Genomic DNA, 22,493 nt, shown 5'->3' on the forward strand with positions numbered 1-22,493 from the left:
GAGGAGAAGGAGAGGAGGAGATCGGTGAGAAGAGAGAGAGAAGTGGGGTGGGGTGGGGTACGGAACATGGAGGCAGATGTTTGCATTTTTCCACCAGTCAAAGGTAGTTGGTATATCTGGGTTGGGTATTGAGTTACACTTCTGATTGTATGGGCATCTTGTTATTGAGCATTACCAAACTTATAAAGCCTTTGATTAACATTAAAAATATAAAAACAAAAAAGGAGAAGGGGTGAGATAGAGGTTTTCTAGGGAGGGAAAATGGAGAAAGGTGATGGCATCTGAAATGTAAATAAAATAGCCAATAAAGATTTTCACATCTCCTAAAAAATAAAATAAAATAAAATGCTGGTCTCAGATTTTAGGTTACAAGATCATTAGGAAGATCAAATGAGTATAATATATATTTAAAAAACTGAAAATACTAGGTACTGAATAAAGAGGGTGTGGTTATACATATTTATGGTATGGAGAATGATATCAATATTGTGAGGTTGGCCTGACCTTTGGCTTCATTTGATTGGTTATAAAAGAATACACTGAAACTGTGATTCAGCTAGGAAAAGGAATGAACTATAATATCTAACAAGGCTAATAAAAAAAGCATCCTTTGTAAGTTTTTAATGCTGTTTCTTAACTGTATTTAATGCTGTACTTAACTTGTTTTATAGAGAAATTATGGTGGTGATGAAATTAATATTTCTCTCCAACTCATTTTTACCCAATGTAGTTGAACTACAGGGAAGATGAATACTTTGAGAACATAATTCAAAATTTGAAATTCAGCCAAAGCAAGCAGCTAAAGAAGCTCCGAGAAAAGGTGGACAAAGATGAGTATGTATAGTCTGTTTTCTAATTGTTCATTCTGGAGCAATCTTTCTCACTATTGGTTCAAGATCCTTCACCACAGCAATACCTCCCTCCATTAGGAAGTCCTGAGAACATTGAATTGTACTGTATTAACATGGTCAGGAACTCCCAATGTATGCCTTTCTTCACTAAGGCATCTTTGCACTTAACTTCATCTCTCAAGTGGCTTCTTTCTAATTTTTGGTGGACAAGGTTCTCAGAAACATCTTACTTTAATGTAACTAAGGTCTTAAGCCTGTGCTTTGGCCTTACTTTGTCTCCAGAATAGTCTTCTGCTATTAGTCCCTAATTATTCTATTAGTCAAGCATCCTGTGAGCCCACCCACCCTTTCTTTGGTTGTTTCACGTGGCGTTGGAGAAGCTACACAAGATGCCAGGAATGATCTTGAGCAACAGCCTTTGTATACCTCTGACCTCTGCACAGTAGTCTCATCAGTACTTCACACTTCTAGTTTTGACCTTTGTTCTTCAACTCAATAGATAATACCTGGAAACTGACCAGCAAGTGTCCTGACCACTCAAATCCACAGAGCTCCTTAGTTTCAACTTCTTCTTCCAAAGCCTTAAGCCCTGAAGAACTGGAGCCATTCTTGGCACCTAACACCAAGTACAGCTACAATTAAAATTCTTAAACTATGGAGCTGTGAAAAATTAAAAGCTCCAGCTTGATTTGAGTATTGAATAACAACAGGCTTCAATCATTTCTGTAACTACTGTTCTAGAAAAAATGACTAGTCCAGTTGTCATTGAGTACTGGGAAAATAAGACACAAACAACAGCAGTAGGTAGATGATAGGTACAGCAGAAGCAGAGTGAAGTGGTTACCTGCACCACAGGAAAGAACTGTGCCAGGAAAGGCCTAAAGCTTTATGACAGAAAGCTTAGTGCACAGATTGCTTAAGTTTGAGTGATTTCCAAAGATCTGTCAGTCACTGCAGCTCCCAAGGTCTTTGTCACTCAGTGCTAGCCTTTTCTCTCTCTCCATTCTTTTCCTCTGCACTGAATGCAAAGGTTCAAATATCTGTCTGCACATTGGCATTGCTGGAATCATGTGAGCAGCATTTGTTAAAAAAAAAATACTGATGTTCAACTCAGTGCTTCTAGATCTTGAGGTATTTGCTCTGAGACTGGAGCCCAGATACAAGGATTCTTCCTAAGTACTGTCCTCCAATAGGATCCTTTGAATTAGTCTCTTTTTGTAGCATGTTTTCTGTACTTACTGGAAGGAAGGAAAGAAGAAAGAAGGAAGGAAGGAAGGAAGGAAGGAAGGAAGGAAGGAAGGAAGGAAGGAAGGAAGGAAGGATGTATGTTTCCCAAGGTGATGTCTTTAATTTTGTGAAATTTATTTTTGTGTTTTAAAATCACCGTGAGCACTCTGGCTGTAATGACATTAAATAGTTAGGACTGAATCATAAGAGATGTATTGTAATAAAAGTTCCCTGTATTTCATTACGGTTTCTCCCCGTGAAAGCGTCTGACTTATGTGGCACTAGTTTAATAGGAGAAAAGAGACCGTTGTCTCTTTCCTTGTTTCATGTGTCCCCAGGTTCAGTTCCTCGCTGACAGACAATGTCAGAAAGACAAATATATTCTATGCACTTCATTCATGTACCCTGAAGTCACATTCCATACTCAGATCTTCATTCCAAACACTTTCAGAAGGAATCTATGCACATTCATACTACAAGGATAGGGTTCAGACTGTGGACTATTTTGGAGTTATGTTACAAAGTGCTTTACAGAAAAGCTGACACATAAAAATTCAAGTTACTAACTAGCCTAAATAAATTCAACTGAATAACTAGTAACTCCTAAATAATTTTTTCTCACTCCATGTGCTCCAAGTGCATGCATGCATATACTTGAAGTCTACCCACCCTTATTACATATGACTATTTGAATCTGACCCAAGTCCATCTGCTGAGCACCACAGTTAATATCTAGCTGATTAGCAAGCATTTCTGTGTAACTATATCCTTAACCACACAAGAGCAACATTTTCCACTAAGCAAAAATTAATCCCGTTCCTTGCATCTGTCCATTTTCTAAAAGCTTCAATTTTGTTCCCACCCTGACAGAAACCAGGGCCTCATCTTGATCACTGTGGTCTGTCCTACTTCATCTATAGTGCTAACTAAAATCTCTCTATCTAAAGAAGAGGACCACATTCACCCACTGCTAGTTAAATATTACATAGGAATGTATAAATGGTTCAGTTTAATCATCTCCTCTTTGCTTCCTTACCACGCTTTCCCTGGTGCTTTAATTTTGAAAACACTTTTATTTCCAATTTCCTGTGTTTTCACTTCATCCTCATACTGCTATCCCCTAAGGTCTCAAGGATACAGCTTGAGTCATGTTCTTTCTGGATTAAAACCTTTCCTATGTTTCCTGTTGCTTAGATCAGGAAATACAAATTTTAAAAACGTCCAAAGTTCCCAGAGCTCCCAGTAGCTCTTCATAATTTCCTCACAATCACCCAAGCTCCCCCATCAGACCAAAACACTAGCTGTATGCAATGCTTTCAAACTACCAGCCCCCAGCCTTTCCCCCATTGCTTCTGAACTTACAGTATCCTTTTACATTTGTTTGTTTCTGTATATAGTCATGACAGTCCTATGGCTTGCTATGTGGAACAGGCTGGCCTCAAACTTCCTGAGACCTTCCTTCCTCTACCTCCTGAGTACTGAAGTTAAAGATACACACCATCACAGCATTCTTTCTTTCCTTTTTTATCTAGCAGTAATCGCTACAGGGCTTGACTCAAATGTTGTCTCCTTTATTCCCTGTACGTCAGGGGCTTTCTGTTCACCCGTATAGTGCAGTTTGATGTTGTTCAAGAAATTGACTTATGTAGAAAGAAGAAACCAACATTAGTTATTAGAATGTGGACCCTTTGCACATGTTGTTAGAGTATGCAAGTGCAATAGCCAATTTGTAATAGTATTGATAATGTTAACTTAGTAAATAAAATAAAAATGATTCCATTTCCACATTTTACTTTCACAGTGAAGTTATACATAACTATGTTTTCTGTTAAACAAATTTAAAACTTAATCTCAAGGAATGTGCATGCAATATGTCCAAGTCAATCATTTGGCTAAAGAACCTCTTTGCCTTGTGAACACAGCTCACACCTGCAAAGAACATGGATTTGAATAATTTTAAAACTTCATATGGTTTCTGGATGCCTATGTATATTTTTTTTTCTTTATCCTGAACATGACATCTCTTGAGGGTTTGATGCAATTGCAAAGGAATTTCAAATATGTCCAGCTCAGAAAAAAATAGCACTGAACTGGAAGTATAAGTGCTGGCAAGATTACTTAATAACACATCTAAAATCATTTACTTCTACTAACACGATTGTTCACTTAGTGTTAATAGAACAAAATAAACCTTAGTGCCTAAGGGTTGTGTGTTCATGACCAACAAAACAATGAGATTTCCTAGTGAGATTTTAGTGTTTACACTAACTTTAAAATAAATTATCAATTGGTAACTCATTCTCTGAGAATTACAGCTAGAAGTTAATTTAATAATAAATTGACCAGAGTAGTCACTAAAAGCAAAACAATAATCACTGGCCCATTGGATATCTTCCTTACCTCATGTCTACTGGGTTTTCTGATTGGGATAATCAGATGATGGTAGGCTGGAATTGGTAGACTCCTAGAAATCAAAATATAGAATCATGATGTCTTATAATTCTGTTTAATTGGGGAGACATTTCAGAAGATTTCTGGTACTTTTACTGCATATCATCTCTTAGGAGGGCCATGCTCAGATGGGGTAAAGCTCTAGTTGCCACAGCTCTCTGAGACTGCAGAATTCCAATGTCCTTCATGCTCCCAATTGGCGGGGCAGGCTCTGTCAGTCTTTGGTGTGAAGAACACCCATTGATAGGCCCATTTATTTGGTGAGTTCCTATCATGTTCCCAACATTGTGCTAAGTCCTCTTGGTTCATGTTAAAAATAAAATGTAGTCTCGTCACTATCTGTGTGAAGCTACCATCTAATCATCTAGATAAACAATGCTGTTATATTAAGTTAGGTAAGTACAGAGGGTTACATAAAATAGAAGAGGTCTTGGTTCTTCCCTAGGATTTTAGGATTACCTAATATCAGGAAAAATGGATACTCTCAATTCAGTATCTTAAGGCTTTTGTGCCCAGACAAATCCAGTCATCAACTGTACCTTAATTATGGTCATTACTCCATAGTGAGAGTAAACTCCATGGGGTTTAATTCTTCTGCATTTTTGCTTAATGCTTAAAGAACTCTGTCTATGGAGAAGTGTGAACTGTGGAATTGGGGTGAAGTAGCAGGAGCGCTGGGAGGTTAGAGAAAATAGGCAGACCTGAATTAGAATTACTGCTCCTTATTTATTAGCTCTAAAGTTAGTCACTGAGCTTTGTTTTAAGTTTTATTGTTGTTGATGATTTTTACTTTTTTGTAAGTTTTGTTAATAATATCTAATTTTTCCTTAAAAACAAGGTAAGATAAGAGAGAAGAGAAAATGTCCTTTTGATATATATATTCACAAGAAAATGACATTAGTCACTGCACTGAAATTTGTCTATCCTGTGGATCAGCAGTTAGGTGCTGGAATTTGATAGGACATTAAGCAAGCCATCTTCCCTTTCACTTAAATATATTTCCCCCATTATGCTACTTAGTGGATACATGCATTAGGACAAAGAGTTTAATAGCTATGTAGTGACTCAGTTTCCATACTTGCAAATTGAAGCTACCATCTATATGATCAGGATGATCTGAAAGACCAAGAAAGCCCATGGGATCAATTTGAGAAAAAATTAATAAGTATAAGAATATAATGATCTGAGATTTCAAGAGCATTCTTCTTTTACCCCCTTGAAGAAGGCACAGAAAAATCTATTTATTGTACTGCTGATTTCAAAGGAGTTGCTCTCAGAATAGATGCTGAGAATTGAGTACTCCCAGGCAAAAGGCTATTAATGGTCTTGTTCTTTATTTTTAAGCTTTAAAGTTACTCAGAGTGGCGGAAAGGAGATTGGTTCTAAGTGCTTTTGCAGTCCACTAGCTTCACACTGTCTTAAAGGCTGTTGAACTTTGGTATCCATATCTACTTTTCATGGCTGCTTAGCTTTCTTGGGGTATAAAGGGATGCAAGGCAAACATCTGGCTTCTCTCTCAAGTATATTTTAGCTATACCGCCAAAGTATACAGCAAGTCAATCTTTGAGGACTACTCAAAACAAATTAAGCTTACCTGACAAAACTACATTTCAAAAATGAAAATTTAATAATAATAATTATATAAAAAAATAGTTTGGGCTGGAGAGATGGCTCAGCAGTTAAGAGCACTGACTGCTCTTTCAGAGGTTCTGAGTTCAATTCCCTTCAACCACATGGTGGCTCACAACCATCAGTAATGGGATCTGATGCCCTCTTCTGGTGTGTCTGAAGAGAACAACAGTGTACTCATATAAAATAAATAAATCTTTTTAAAAAATCAATTTCTTACTTACCTACTTTCTCCATTTGCATAGTACTATCCAATCACACAGCCCATGCTCACACATACCCAGATCAGTGGAAGCAAGAAGAGAACAGAACACACTGTTTTGCTTCTTCTCCCAGGCTAATACTGCACATAAGAGGCTTGTAGTGTCTAGTCTGCACACATAAAAGGTATCTTGAAAGAGCATACAATCACCATTACTTTAGAGAAATAGCACCTCCATCTGTTTTTGCTTTTGTTTTCTTTATGTGCATTTTATCTTCCATGTGCTACTGTCAAGGTCAGAATTTTTTGAGTTTTACATATAAAAGCATCTCCATTTATATAGATAAACTGAAATCAAAGAGACTTAGAATTTTCATTATAACACTCCTAACTGTGAAAAATATTTTATTTGGCATGTTAATTTATCTTTTCTATTGATATTTGTGGTATTTCATAACAAGTAACAGACACTGAGTTTGTTTCTGTTATTACCCTACTTAAGAAAACGATTGATATAATTATAGTACTTCAAGTTCTGACCATGACCTAGAACAAAATGCCCTGGGCTTTGGAATCTGTATGATTCTCCAGAATAGACAAAGAACACATCATTAAAGATGTTGGGAGGAAAAAAGCAAAATACTACATACTAGTGCTCAGTAAACAGCACCAACATAATTCTAATTTTATAGGAGTGTCCTATGATCACAAATAGCCACCTATTTTCTAGAAGATATAATTCACAGTAGACATTTTAATATGTAAAACTCTCCCAGCTGTAGAGTCAAAAACATTAATCAAAATGCAATCTTAAACCCTTTACAGTAATGTATCAGAAGAGTAGAAAGGCACTAAAATACAAGAGATGATACTTATTTTTACAAAAGCAGTAAACTTACATAGGCAATATTATATAAGGTCCATTGTTCAATGCCTGTGTCATTTAGTCAGTCTTTTGCAGTGTGCTGTCAGAAGCATTAGCTTAGAATATCTGATTTTTATTCTTAGTATAACAGTTCATCTTAAAACAACTCAAGTTGCAAACTTTTTTTACTATTGGACTTTTCATTTGTTCAGAGCCAAATAACTCATAATGATTATTTGTAATTACCCATAAATACACTATTGCTACCAACTCAGAATTCATAGGTAAGAAATTAACCCCAAAGCCATTGAGACATGAAAAATTCGTAAATAACTTTGGTAACAAAATTTTAATAGTTACAGACTGTTTAATTGCAAGTTTTATTACCACATCTTCTATGACAGTGTTGAGAATATATTGGGAATATTTTTCAAATCATGCAACTGTGTTTTCTTAGAATTATCTGAGCACATCATCTATGCTGACCATTTCACTATCTCTCAAGTATTTCACTTGAACCTGACCCCTGTTACCTGTGTGAGCCTATGCAAAGTTCATCTAAGTACATTACATTTCCTTATTTCCATTTTTGTCCATACAAACATCTTCTTTGTGTATTTGTTAGTCATATAAATAAGAACCACTTGCTCTGTGTAGTTATGGTACCTTCATTTAATATTTTGTGTTCACAAATATTTGCCTTTCCTGTGAGTCATTACAAATTGTATAGTAAGCAAGTGCTGTTTAATTAAAACAATAAGATATATTCTTGAATCATCAACTTGAAGAAAATGTTAAAATATTCATGATTCAGCTCTGATGAAGCTAGAGAAGATTGATATGTCAGTGCCATACTGTTTAAAGTGTTTACAGCATTAAAGTTATAGCAGTAACAAACTAACAGAAAATGATTCTTCACCATTTCCAGGCTTATTATTTTCTAAAAGGGAAGTTCATGAAAATATGAACTAGACTGTTGTGAAGTTTTAATCATGTTATTCATAAAAATAACAATTGTTCAGATTGCTGTTACATGCTGGTCTCTGCCAGTTATTTTAAGAGATTAAACTAGTGCTTATACCTGACACTAGCAATACTTACTAATATTATGACTAATATGTTGACTATGTACTGCTTACCTGGCACAGCAGTGACAAGATAGAGCTCTGATACAAACCATATTATCAGACTGCTGTGATTTGCTGCTAGAAGGATAATAATTGTCACCTTGGCTATTTTCCTGAGGTAGAATAACTAGTGAAACCTCAAGACAATACTCATGACTGTCTTAAGTGTATACAGGAATGCTAAGGGGTTATTAGAGATCAATAAGTGTCCATTTTTAGTGGACATATAATTTATATGAGCTTATTAAGATGAGGATGGTACTTATGTTACTCAAAGTGTTTAGTGTACAATGATTGAAAGGCTTCTTCCATAGTATCTAAGCAGAAAGACATAAGAACAACAGTTCTTTCAGCCCTCAAATGATCATGAGACCAGTTCTGGTTTTCTTTTATTCTTAATTTTCTTATACAGTCTTGTGTAATGATACTTTAAGAATTATTCTCCTTTCCACAACTAGTGTCTTTAATATTGGGGGCCTGTGTTTTATAAACTCCAGATGTTGTGCAGAGCCTAAGTCATGGTATGGACTAACAGACAACTTCTCTTAAATACCACCTGTATTTTACTTTACAGGCATCTGAAGATATATCTTTCCTCAGTTAGCTAAAATGTGCATTTTTACAAGTATCTTTTTGAAGATTTATTTTATTTTTAATTATATATATATAATTATAATTATATATATGGGGGGGTTGTACACAGGGGTGCATGTGCTGTGAGAGGCCAGAGACATCAGATCTCCTGGAACTGGAGTTACAGGCACTTGTGGGCTGTCTGATGTGGTTGCTGAGAACCACACTCTGGTCCTATGAAAAAGCAATTACTGCTCTTAACCTCTGCCCCATTTCTTCCAAAGTTGTGTTTTTAAGACAGGACTTAAGGAGCAATAACTTGAAGTTCATTGTTCCAAGCTAAGGTATCTGAGCTCTCAAAAATGCTCACAATGAACTAAAAATTGAAAATTTTAAAGCTATCTAAGATTTACTATGTTTCATATATTGTCAACAGTTCCAAAATTGTTGGAGTGATCTTGTTTCAAACTGTAAAGCTAAGTGAATTTCAACATAATTTTAACCTACTACAGTTTCTGAAAACTGTAATAATAGATTTTGTACTGTCAGATGCAACTACATAATTCAATGCAAATGAAATCAACAGACTGAAGACCTGGGTATATGTTGAACTTTTAAGAAATAAAAATATTTTCCAATGAGTTTTAACTCTAGTAGGCTAATTTTGATCATACTTCACAGAGAAAGTTAACATTTATTTTTGTGGCAAGTGCATTGAGTGAGACAATGGAGTATCTTTTTTAACAAGTTTTTATGTCTTCCATAGGTGGATAAGTGGAGCAGCTGTAGTCAATGCATTTTATTCCTCAGGCAGAAATCAGATAGGTAAGATATATCCCTAAATAATACTTTAATATTCCTCGAATTTCTCAGCCCATAGTTTGCTATATGGTCAATTTTTTTTTTGTTTGGTTTTTCGAGACAGGGTTTCTCTGTATAGCCTTGGCTGTCCTGGGACTCACTCGGTAGACCAGGCTGGCCTCGAACTCAGAAATCTACCTGCCTCTGCCTCCCAAGTGCTGGGATTAAAGGCATGCGCCACCACCACTCGGCATGGTCAATTTTTAATAACCTTCTAAAAAATAAAGCCGATATTGAGTTATTGGTTCATGTCTTGAAGTACTCCTGGATCCACACACCTCTTTTCATTGTTATGGGAAAATTAAAATTAATCCAGATCACATTAGATAGTTGTCTCTCTGATAACACTCAATCTATAACATAAATGATTATATCTGATTCGTGTACTTTTTGAAAGTTACTTTTAAAATGAATACTGACTCTTAGACTGACTGGGCACCAGCCCTTTAAAGGGTTGGAAGGTTCCAGAGCCAACCCAATTCTTTTGGTAATTCAGTAGACTGGCTTTAGTGGAGATTCCTATTCTATGTCTTCTTTATTCCAAAGCTTCCCAGTAATTGAAAAGGTTGAAACATCATCAGTGCCTTAGTCAGCTTTAATTGTAAACTTGACAGAGACTAGAGTCATCTGAGAGGAAAGCCTCAATCAAATTTGGCCTGTAGATGTCTTTGGGGAGTTTGCCTTGATTGTTAATTGAGGTAGGTGAGACTAGTATAATAGACATTGCCATCCTGGGACATTAAGGATTTGTAGAGTAGTGACATATGAGCCATCCAGGGTGAGAAAGAGGGTACCATGACCTCCCAAAGTTTCTTGGCAGGACAGGAGTAGTGACAACTGTTGCACTTTATTTAACTGACCACCTGGCAACTGTGATAATGCACAAGTGACCTATCGGTCACTATCAATTCTATAATGTGTACTAGTCAAGAAGTGAGCTCAACAGAGCAAATCTTCAAAAAAAAAAAAAAAAAAAACAATAAAAAATAAACTGGATGCCCAAGTTAAAGGAGCACATAATCTGCTAGGCTGAACTTGAAGACTAGTATTAGTATGAGCCGTAAAAGTCCTATCACTTATTTAAACAATGGCATCTAAGGCTGTAATTAAGTCAGCTGCATCTCTGGAGTTAATGTTTAGCCTTGATAGCACATTTCATAGGAACATTTTATATAATGGGTGGATTTTAATCACAGTACATAGTGTGGGAGATAATGCTCCATTTAAGTTAATAAAATACTGTGTATGATTTCTATACTTTCTGCTAAAAATAATCTCTTAACACTGTTTGGCTCGGGCAGATGCATGTGAGCCATGACTTTCACCAAAATTCTTCCAGGGCAAAGGTTTATTATTTTTATTATTTTGTCATTTGAAAGTGGTGAAAATGACAACTTCCCAACATATTGAAAGAGTTGGTGAACAAAATTGTTTACAGTATTTTAAAGTCACCTTCACAAATATCTAATGTTTACCCCTGAAGCCCATGAAAATTTAGGTCAAATTTACTACATTTAAAAAAAAATATTTGCTACTTTATGTTAACTAGACTTTAAATTTTTGTTCTTTTGTAATTACTTAAGCTCAGGCCTTTCACTTATAGTCTTGTTATCTTGTATAAGAAAGGCCCAGAGTTTTATGTGTAACATATGTTCATACTACAGATTAATGATTCCAGAAAATAGTGCTGATATTACCTAGTGGTTACTAGAATTTTAAAACATGAATGGTAAAATTACAGAATTATATTTCTAGACAGGGTATTTATCAGGAACATTTATTGCAAAATGACAATGCAAAAGTCTAGACCAGGGTGGACATTAGAGCAAGAACCCGGAGAGCAAGAACATATGATGACCAGGGTGAGGAAGAAGGTACAGTTTGACTGCAGAGCACCACCCAAAGTGTCTTAACCCAAAAGGATGGATGTTGCACTTTAATCTGGCTACAGAATAGGTTACAAGGGTGGATTAGATTTAGATAGATTACAGGTAAAGCAGGAGGTGTTCCTAAGAACATCTCTTAGAAAATCAGTCATTTTTGACATGAGAAAATAGTATGAGGGAAGATGCTCTATCAGACTTCCCAGAAGAAGTGACAAACTGTAGTTTTGGAAGGATAACGTACCACCTGATCTTTGCTTACATGTGCTGTTCAAACTTAGTAGAGGAAAAGATCACCTAAGCTCAACAGAAGAGGTTAACGGTTGGGGGTTATACTCTGTTAACAGTTAAGTAGAAGAGCAAAAGTGTTTGATGTTTGATATACTCAAGTGTTTGTACGACATAAAAATGGAGAACGTTTTCAATTTAATACAGATGTTATGGCAAATACATAACAGGTAGTATTCATTTATTTACTAAACCTTTTAAATAAAATGGGGTTTTTTTGAGATTTTCATACACAGTAAACATGTTAAAGACAGCTTAGTCTATTAAAATATGTGTTTGTTTATACTTGATTACCGATTTAATCAACACATTTTCCGGGTACTAATCATATTCCAAGGACTATCAGATTTGAGGGTTCTAGAGATAATGAGCTTAAAACAAATGGACTAAAGAGTACATAAGTAAATATATGTACAAACATGAATCTCAGATCTCAGAGGGCTGAGATGTGAAGTGCCAGGATGGGAATAAGAAAATCAGATAAAGGGTTCCAATGATAAATAAGAAAATAAACAGAATTTAGAATAATCATAGAAACCTTAATAAAAATAAAATAAGGTTAAATGATGAAGGGATACCTTTAACTGAGTGGTAGTTTATTTTAGATAATATTGTGGACAGATAACAATTTCAAAGCCAGTACTGAACATAAATGGGTATTACTGAGTAGCTCTTCCTTCTATATAATTATACAAGTGAAAGAATTTCCTGAGTGTGGCTTATACATATTCCATGCCCCAGACTCCTTACAGAAAAAAAATCTTAAAAGAGATTGGCAGGTGAATTGTGATGAGTAAATCATAGGTCACATACTACGCTGGCTCAGTCACTTTGCCACTATCAATAATAAATGACTATGTTGGTTTCTATCACACAAGACTTTTGTTATCTACCTGAGTGAAACTGACATAGTGGAAAACAGGGTAACAAGCATGATGCCATCATTGACAATGCCACTGATAATCTTCACAAATCTTCCATCATCTTCTCTCCTTTAGTCTTCCCTGCAGGCATTTTGCAGCCTCCATTCTTTAGTGCTCGTCAGTCCAACTCACTGAACTATGGAGGCATTGGCATGGTCATCGGACACGAAATCACACATGGCTTTGATGACAATGGTAAAGTATAGGTAACATTTTCCTTTGGCTAAGATACATCTTAAGTTTAAAAGTTACAATTTGTCAGTACAAAATTCCATTTGTTTATGTAGTTAGAATTAAGTCTAACTACATAGTCAGTGTTCTATTTAAAGTGTTTTTAAGAAACCCAAAATATTAATGGGCAGTAAGAAATGTGTGCCTCACACTCTAGAAGACTAAAGCAAATATTCACATTGAGAAAATTCAGTAGTTTCATCCACCCAGTAATGATGCTTGGTCCTATTGTGTATGTCTCAGCTTTCCAGATTCATCAAGGGCAGGATCTGAGTCTTAGATACACAGTCAGAAGATGTCACTCATTCAAGTCCCTGTGTGGTCCTTAAGCTGCTTGTAGTCAGGAACTTTGTTGTTTGTTTTTTGTCTTATGGTTAATATGCAATAAAGAACTTTGTGAACAGGAAGCACGTAAATGTTTATATGCATCCCTAAATAATCAACAATATTTACTGTTTTAATTACAATAAAGCAAAATTGAAATAAAGACCAAAGACATGTAAAAAAAGATACAGCAAAAATTGTAACAAATTTCAGTTCACTATACAGAATTCTAGAAATCCAGAGAGAAGGAGACAGGAAGAATTAACACCTTAAAGAGATACTTACTAGATATCTGTTACTCAATTGGTCAGTGCAACAGTCTTAACCAGTACCAACTAATAATATTTCCATTTTTCAAATGGAAACATACAGAGGCATGTAGCACATTGTGCAATTTTATAAAACCTGGAATTGGTTCAATCAGTGTGTAAGTTCAAACTTTGTTCCATAACCCTTTTCTTATTCCCAGTATTTGTAAATATTTAAAAGATGATAAAAATTAAGTGTCAAAACATATAAAGTATGTATGGAGATACTAACAGGGAAAGATCCATGTCCTTTAAATCTGGGAGGAAAACTCCAATATAGAAAAGGAATGCTTCTCCTTGTGTTTAAAGTAGAGGGAAACAAGGAGTTAATTTTGCATAAGGGGTTTGGGAACATAAAAATGGGTGCCAGAAAATAATTGTTGGCCTTTTAAAGTTTCAAAATATTAAATTAAACAGTCATAGTTCAGAAAACACCCAGAGTAACAATGCGTGCATTCAGGAGTGTTTATCTAATAGTTTCATCTGCGGTAGCATGAGCCAAGTGGATGAAATATCCATCAATTCCAAAGCACATTGACAGATAAAATTCAAGCTTTCCCAAAGAAGTCAGGAGTCAAGAGAGTGAGCAGCTTCTCTCATCATCTGCTCTATTTTATAGTTGCTCACATTGTGCTGCGCCAACCCTGACCAGCAAGAATTAAGACATGGAACAACCGGTTCCTTCTCACAGCAGTTTACTCAGGATGCTTAGCAGTTGGTAGTCAAGATGGCGAGCCTGCGATCCCTTCCCGGGCGCAGCTTATAAACCCTGCCAGGAGCCCATGAACTCATGCCACGTATCATCTCCCCATAGGCTCATGACGCTTGTGTAAGATCAGGCCACCTTGAAGCACAGCCATCACACCTAATAAGGACTTTTTTATCACTCAGCCCTCGGGTGGCCATCACCATCTTGGGGCAAGGTTCTTATGGCGCCTAACATCACATGACAGAATTTTAGATTTTCCCACTTTAAGCTAGAGATCTTAAGATGGATTATATTCTATATTTGTGTCAATATTCTTGCTATGATTTTAAAGTTTTGCAAAATGCTACTGAGGAGCTGAAACAGTAAGTTTGTAAGTTTTTTTTTTTTTTTTTTTACAGTGGCATGTGAATCTATTTCAAGAATTTTAATTATAAAACAGGGAGCATAAAAATATTATTGTAACAAATTTTCTTTTTACCAAATGAATATGTTACAGGCAGAAATTTTAACAAAGATGGAGACCTCGTTGACTGGTGGACGCAACAGTCGGCAAACAATTTTAAAGACCAATCCCAGTGTATGGTGTACCAGTATGGAAACTTTACGTGGGACCTAGCAGGGGGACAGCATGTATGTCACCAGCATTCTTCAGAAAAGTTTTAGATATGCAATCATATGTGTAATGTTGGTGCTTTCTATAATAATCCTAATAGGGAATCTTTCTTTAAATAGCTCAATGGAATTAATACACTAGGAGAAAACATTGCTGATAATGGAGGTATTGGCCAAGCATACAGGGTAAGTACATTTTATTCACGTTTCAGCAATGGGAGGGTTCATTTATCATATTTACCCGTTTCATTAAAGCTTTTTATAAGAGACATGTATAGGCAGAAAATAAAGACTGGAAATGGTATTTGAGGGAAAAAAATTAGCACTGAGAATTACAATAAACACAAGGAGATAAACAAACCTGGAAAGGACACAAAATATTCCTTAGAAATGAGCCTGCAGTAATGTCTTAGTAAAGGTGTTCACGCAAGCAATTATTCTAGGGTCATTTGTCAGTATAAGTGGGGCCCTCAGCTTCCCAGCACATCAGGCAGCCTGTGGAGGGATAATCTGCATAAACTGTAGACATAACAGTAAACCACAATCTGTTCACTGAGAAACAGTTAAGGATTGTGAAATAGTTCCAGTTATGGCCATGTAGTTGGCCCAACTATTATTCTTCAAGAATTATTATTGTTGGAATATTCATTAGATAGCCTTATTCATAGTTATTCATGTTATGAATATTCATAGTTAGCCTTCCATTTATACTTGCATACAAGTACTTTATTTACTTATTTTGTGAAGTTCATATATGAATACTGTGTTTACATCATTTTTACACCTTCTTCTTCCCTCAACTCCTCTTGTCTCCCCAACTCTCTCAAATCCATAACCTCCTCTTTTTTACTGTTATTTCTTATATATGTATTGTGTGTGTGTGTGTGTGTGTGTACACATACATGCAAAACCTACTGAGTCCCTTTAGTGCTGCTTGCATGTGCATGTGTTTAGATTGAGCATTTGGGATTGGATACTACTCATCAGGGGACTCATCCTCATGTTGGCTGGCAGTGCCATTATGCAGGTCTTGTTTAGACAAACTATCTTATTTAGATTCAATGGAGGCAGTTTCCCCATAATGTCTAGAAGGCACTACTTTACAGTAGGTATCCTGGTCCTCTGGCTCTTACAGTCATTCCACCTAAGAACTTTGAAGAACTTTTCTTTGTTTGTAGCACCACTTTAGATGCTAGGGATGTGTCAACACAGCTTCCATAAAGGATGTCAGTCATTGAGGCTGTGAGTATGAATTAAAAGATGACCCAGTGAATGCCATTGTGGAAGAGAAAATAGGGAATTCCACAAAGGGCTAGAAGAATGGTGCTTTTAGAAGCCACAAGGAGGAATGAAGATGAATTTGTGTGTACTTCTTCACCCTGAACCTGCTCATGTATGAGAGAATGAGAGTCTACTTGAGATGATGCAAAGGATAAGGGGTCCGTGAGAGAGAAAGAGGTTTTTGCAGATGGGTAGAATGGTTGAGGACTGAACAGAATTATCTGGTCATTCCTTCATTACTGCAATGCTTAAAGGGTGATTGTGTCAAAAAAGTGGAAGCAACAGAGCAGAACAGAGAGATGACTGATGGAGCCAACAGTACACCTATAACACAGCCTCTTCAAAATGTGAGGCCTGGGAGATGACGTCAAATAAAAATCCTACATGGTACATTGCTACTACCTTAAATGTTAGGTAATTAATGTTTCTCACTAAGTGCTAAATAGCACCCATTTTACTTCTCTGGGTGCTGGATAATTTTTAATTTCCTATAAGTATTCTTGAGCAGTTTTCTAGATATAGCTAGATTCACCAGAAATGTTTCGCTCTTTTTTGGACTTGTTTGTACAACTTGTTAGTTGCAACTAAGATAATGCTTAGTTTACAGCTAATGGATCCCCACTATTGTGACAAGTCCTCTGTGGATCTTAAGTGTGTCCATCTTTATCTTCCTGTACCCCAAGCATTGTTATCTGTAATCCTCCTGGTGTGGTCTCCAGATTAATATGAAGCTGAATATTCAAAAGCAATCTGCTCTGATCTTGAAACATTCTTTCAGAATTTCTCTTCCTTGGTACTCTGGCCAGTGCTGCCTCAGATGTTCTATTTCCTTTCAACTCAGATTCCCCAGACTTCAACTGACTTTCCTCTCCTTTTACTATGACATAAATGCTCTTGGAAAAGTAATATAAAGCTGTGAACTCCCTACATGGGAAGAGGCATAAGCCTTCCGTATATACCAAAATATTTAGATAGTAAAGGCTCACTATTCTATGTTGATGATAAAGAGAAAGAACTGAAATACATTTTTTACTTATATAATATATAAGTAATATATAATATATAATTGATGAATTTCTTTATAAGAAATTAGGAATGGCTGTCAAAGTGCTCAATCTGTAAAGGCATTTGCTGCCAAACCTGACCACCTAAGTTGAATCTCTTAGAGCCACTGGGTAGAAGGATGGATTTTTTTCCTGCAAGCTGTCCTCTGAACTCCACACATGCACAAGAATATACTCACATATACTCACATACACTCATGTGCAGACCCACACATTAATTAATTAATTAATTAACTTGAAATTTTTTAAAGAAATTATAAATAACCTCTCAGGAAGCTTATTATTAATCTAGTTTTATACTGCCCATAGCAGAGCAAAACTAAATTTCTCAATAGTGAATCTAAATCTCTGATATTCGGGTGGCCAGAATGCCTTTCTTCTGATGTTTTGGAAGTTAGTCTATTTTGTCCTGTACTGAGAGAACCTATCCTTAATCTCAGATCATAGGACACTAAGGCCCAAAGAAATCTCAAGAGAATCCCTTAAACTTTTGGCAAGAATCACCCAGGCTAAATCTGCTGTGAGCCTATTTTTGTAAGTGTAGTAACTAAGCTAAAAATAGCAACTGGAGATGAGTCCCTTGGCAAGCGATTCCTCCAATGGGTTGGACACACCCATCTATCCTTAGAACAATACTAAGGTAAGATTCTCATCATGTAATGTGATCATCTGACATAACAGGCTCTTGTCATCTGCTAATCAGTCTTTTATTCTTTCTGAGCATTTACAGATGTATTCTAGTCATCTTCTTAATCCATAAAAGTGTTGCAGGTGGCCATAAATAAGTGTATTATTATAGTCATTTGATATAAAAGGCAAATTACTTGGTTACATAGCCTTTTGGAATAGGTTTTTGTATAAATTTACAAATTCTAGCCTTTTATTTTACTATTTAGGCCTATCAGAATTATGTTAAAAAGAATGGTGAAGAAAAATTACTCCCTGGACTTGACCTCAATCACAAACAACTATTCTTCTTGAACTTTGCCCAGGTAGTATGTCTTACATAATTTATAAATGTGAAAATACCTTTGAGTTATAATTTCATCCAAGCTGGATATAGCATGCTGAGTTTTCTTTTAATCATTTGGGATGGAACATTTGACTTGACTAACTTGCATTATTTGCAACAAGAATGTCAGACCATTTTCATTATAAATGATTATGTTTCTGGATGCCTTTCAATGTACATTATTTGAAGAGTTAATGGTTGAATACAAATTCCAAATTAGTTTTCCTTTTCCCTCAACCTGCCTTCAATGCTCCATGATTATACCTGAGTATGTTGTTTTCCTTTGTCTATTCATACTTCAAGGTGTGGTGTGGGACCTACGGCCAGAGTATGCAGTCAATTCTATTAAAACAGATGTACACAGTCCTGGCAATTTCAGGTATGTGGTTGTAAATAGCAGCTAGACGGCACCAGTGTTGACTCTGTTACTTCCATGTTTCAAATTTTACTTTTCCTAGTTCTTACTCTATGCCACTTAAGAATACTGTTAATGTGTCCATATACATACATGTATTCATACATTTATGTGTGTGAGTGCACATACATGATTGTATGTGTGTGCTTGTATTTGTATGTAAGTATGTGAATGTATGTGTGTGCTGTGTGTGCACATGTGTGTTTGCATGTATTCTGTGTGCATGTGCATATGTCTGTGACTGAGTATGTGTGAAAAATAGAACTCAACAGACCACACTGGGTAATGCTTCCAGAAGCAAAACTCTGGCTGTTCTGTCCTTCAGAATACATATGTCCTAAGCTCAGTACCTGATGGATTTCAAAAAAGATATCACCTTATAACAATGGCCTGATGGAACCACCAGCTAGTAGAACATATTTCTAGGAGGCTGCGAATATGAGTTTCAAACTCCAAAGACAGATTTACATTCTACATTAAGGGAAGCTTTTACTAGTTGGAAGGTCTCTAGCATTGAATAACCTTATCCCCAAGGCTCCAGGAGTGAGTACATCAGAGAACAGCCCAGCAAGGCTACTAGGGAATGATGTTTGGGGTGGAAGAATGTGAACATATAAGAATGAGATGGAGTATTGGAAGGGAATGAACCATTGAATGTGGAATTCTACATCCCCATGACAGTTAGGACAGGTACTATAATACAATTCCTTTCTCACACTGTGACATTTAACAAGCACTTGCTGATCAATAGCACCTTCCAAGAAGAAAGCCCGGAAAAACAACAACAACAACAACAACAACAACAACAACAACAAACAAAACAAAACCTAAAAATCCGTTGGAAAACAGAGTTTGAGAACAAAAAGTTATTAGCTATTTTTAAAACTCTACCTAAAATGAATAATACATTAATTTTCTAACTACCGAGAGGAGCACACTTAATTGTAAAGTCATAAGTAGCATCTTTAAAGATCTTAAACTTTAGTGACTGCATTTGGTTTCTCCTAATGCCATCACTGCCGCTGTCACCATACACCCTCTCCCTTGGCAATTCTTAAAAGTTCTTTTGCACAACAGCAGATTGTTGCATTTTGCTCTCCCTATAAAGCAAGTTCCAGCTGGTCCTGTTAACCTGCCCATACTAACTGCTTTTGGGTAACTGCAGAAAGTCTTTGTGGATCTATGCTCACTATGGTTTAATTCAAGAGGCTTTTAGTTTAACTTTTAAAGTATTTTGTTGTTGTTTGTTTGATTGATTCCCAACATTGCCATATTTTAAAAAAATGTGGTTTTTGTTGTTCTCACTGAAGTTTTCAGAAGTTAAAAATATAAAAATCTAGTTCTGAGGATCATGGAGAACATTTATAAATGTGTAAGAACCAGTTTGTCAGCTCCTTGCTCTGTGTGTTCCTATGAACATAAGCAGATCTCTATAAGAATCTAGATTCCTTCAGGAGTTATGATCAGTGCTCTGAATGGCCTGCCATCTTTGAGAATAAGGTGTTGTATATTAGCTTTCAATAGGCAAAAGTTGTATCTCTCAAAAACTGATATTTCAACTCAACCACTGAATTTAAAATGTCTTTATTTAAACTACATCTTCAATATATTTGCTTTAACACAGTATCATGGACCATAATTAATGTCCTTTGTTTTGATAAGACAGGTCACTGTTACCATTGTGAGTTTTGCTTTGGTCTCTTAACCTAGTGAAATCTTTCCAGCTAGAGTGTCCAGGCCAGTCTATCCCTGTTCTGGTGATGGTATCTAGTCCATCCCTGTGCTGGTGATGGTGTCTTTTCATTTCTTTGGTTTCCGGGTAGGGTTTGTTTTGTTGTTTCATTTTTGTTTGTTTGTTTGTCTCATGTTTGTCTGAGCCATAGGACGAGTCATTTTTCAATCTCTAACTTCAATTTCTTGACATAAAAATTAAGTCACATCTAGAATTGCTTAAAGATTCATGTTAATGGATGTAAGTGCCTGTCACTTAATGTATATTTGAAAATTATTATTGGGATATTTTAAAAATAAGAAACCTGGCTAGAATAAAATGTTTTCTGAAGAAAATTATGGACTTTGAGGGCTAGAGAAATGGGTCACAAGTTAAAAGTATATACTATTCTTACAAAAAACATGGGTTCAGTTCCAGGCACACATGTAAGGAGGCTCAGAAACACATTTGACTCCAGCTCTAGGAGAGCCAATTTCTGATTTTGGCTTCTGCTGACACCAATCATACATATGGCAAACACACACATATGCAGAGAAAAAACATTCATACAGATAAAATAAAAAAATTTTTAAATCTTTTTATTTATTTTTTACACTCCAGATTTTATTTCCCCCCCTCCACCCCCAGTGACACTCCAACTGTTCTATATTTCATACCACCTCCCGAGCCCCTGTCTCCACGAGGATGTCCCCACACCCCACATCCCACCCCACCTGACCTGTAAACTCCATAGTGCCTCCAGTCTATTGAGGGTTAAGTACCTCATCTCTGATTGAACACAGACCTGGGCACTCCTCTGCTGTATATGTTGGGGGCCTTATATCAGCTGGTGTAGGCTGTCTTTTTGGTGATCTAGTCTTTGAGAGATCTTGGGGGGCCAAATTAATTGAGACTGCTGGTCCTGCTACAGGGTCACCCTCCTCCTCAGCTTCTTTCAGCCTTGCCCTAATTCAACCACATGGTTCAACAGCTTCTGTCCATTGGTTGGGTGCAAATATCTGCATCTGACTCTTTCAGCTGCTTGTTGGGTCTTCCAGTGGGCAGTCATGATAGGTCACTTTTTGAGAGCGCTCCATAGCCTCAATAATAGTGTCAGGCCTTGGGACCTCCCCTTGAGCTGGATCCCACTTTGGCCTGTCTCTGGACCTTCTTTTCCTCAGGCTCCTCTCCATTTCCACCCCTGCAGTTCTTTCAGACAGGAACAAATATGGGTCAGAGTTTTGACTGTGGAATGGCAACCCTCTTCCTCATTTGATGCCTGTCTTCTTGCTAGAGGTAGGCTCTATAAGTTCTCTCTCCCTACTTGATCTTGGTTTTTAATACAATGATTATTCCCTTTTGAGTCATAGAGTCTTTCACGCTCCCAGGTCTCTGGTGCATTTGGAGGATTCCGCCCCCCCCCCCAACCTCCTACTTCTAGGTGCCTGTTTCAAACTCTTAACTGCGCCCCCAGGGCTTCTGTCCTTTTTCTTCACCCAATACCAGATCAGTTCCCCTCTCCCCACCATCCAAGTCCACTTTCCCCTCCCGTCCCTCCCTCCTTCCCCACTTGTGATTGTTTTCTTCTGCCTCTCCAGTGAGACTGAGTGTCCTCATGTGGGCCCTTCAGCTTCTGATATGGACATAGCACCATTTCCAGTCACCTCTTAGTTCCCATGCTGAATTGCTTATTTCTTTGTTTGCAAGATTTAAGATTTCAATGAGTGTTGACATGTGGAGGTAAGTGGTGTGACTATTTGTCTTAGAATTTTATATTGCTGTGAAGAGGACACATTCTATAGCATTTCTTGAGGGAAAATTTTCATTGGGACTGCTTATAGTTTCAAAGTTTTAGTCCATTATCATGGAGAAAGCATGGCAGTATCAGTAGACATGGTGCTGTCATTTATAATCTTTAATTTTTTTTATTCTGACACAAAGATACT

The 22,493-nt window shown here is 36.6% G+C and overlaps 1 pseudogene across 1 annotated transcript in view; it reads left to right on the plus strand.

Moving 5' to 3' along the window:
* The window catches only part of LOC117702053 (neprilysin-like), a 71,006-nt pseudogene extending 52,166 nt beyond the window's left edge, over positions 1-18,840 (plus strand). The window contains exons 16-22 of the transcript XR_013070294.1: positions 731-834; positions 9,692-9,750; positions 12,956-13,075; positions 14,949-15,082; positions 15,185-15,250; positions 18,306-18,401; positions 18,725-18,840. The product of XR_013070294.1 is annotated as a neprilysin-like (transcript). The remainder of the gene's footprint in view (positions 1-730; positions 835-9,691; positions 9,751-12,955; positions 13,076-14,948; positions 15,083-15,184; positions 15,251-18,305; positions 18,402-18,724) is intronic.
* The last annotated feature ends 3,653 nt before the right edge of the window (positions 18,841-22,493 follow it).

Source organism: Arvicanthis niloticus, unplaced genomic scaffold (assembly GCF_011762505.2).
Source record: "Arvicanthis niloticus isolate mArvNil1 unplaced genomic scaffold, mArvNil1.pat.X pat_scaffold_403_arrow_ctg1, whole genome shotgun sequence".
NCBI classification, from domain to species: Eukaryota; Metazoa; Chordata; class Mammalia; order Rodentia; family Muridae; genus Arvicanthis; species Arvicanthis niloticus.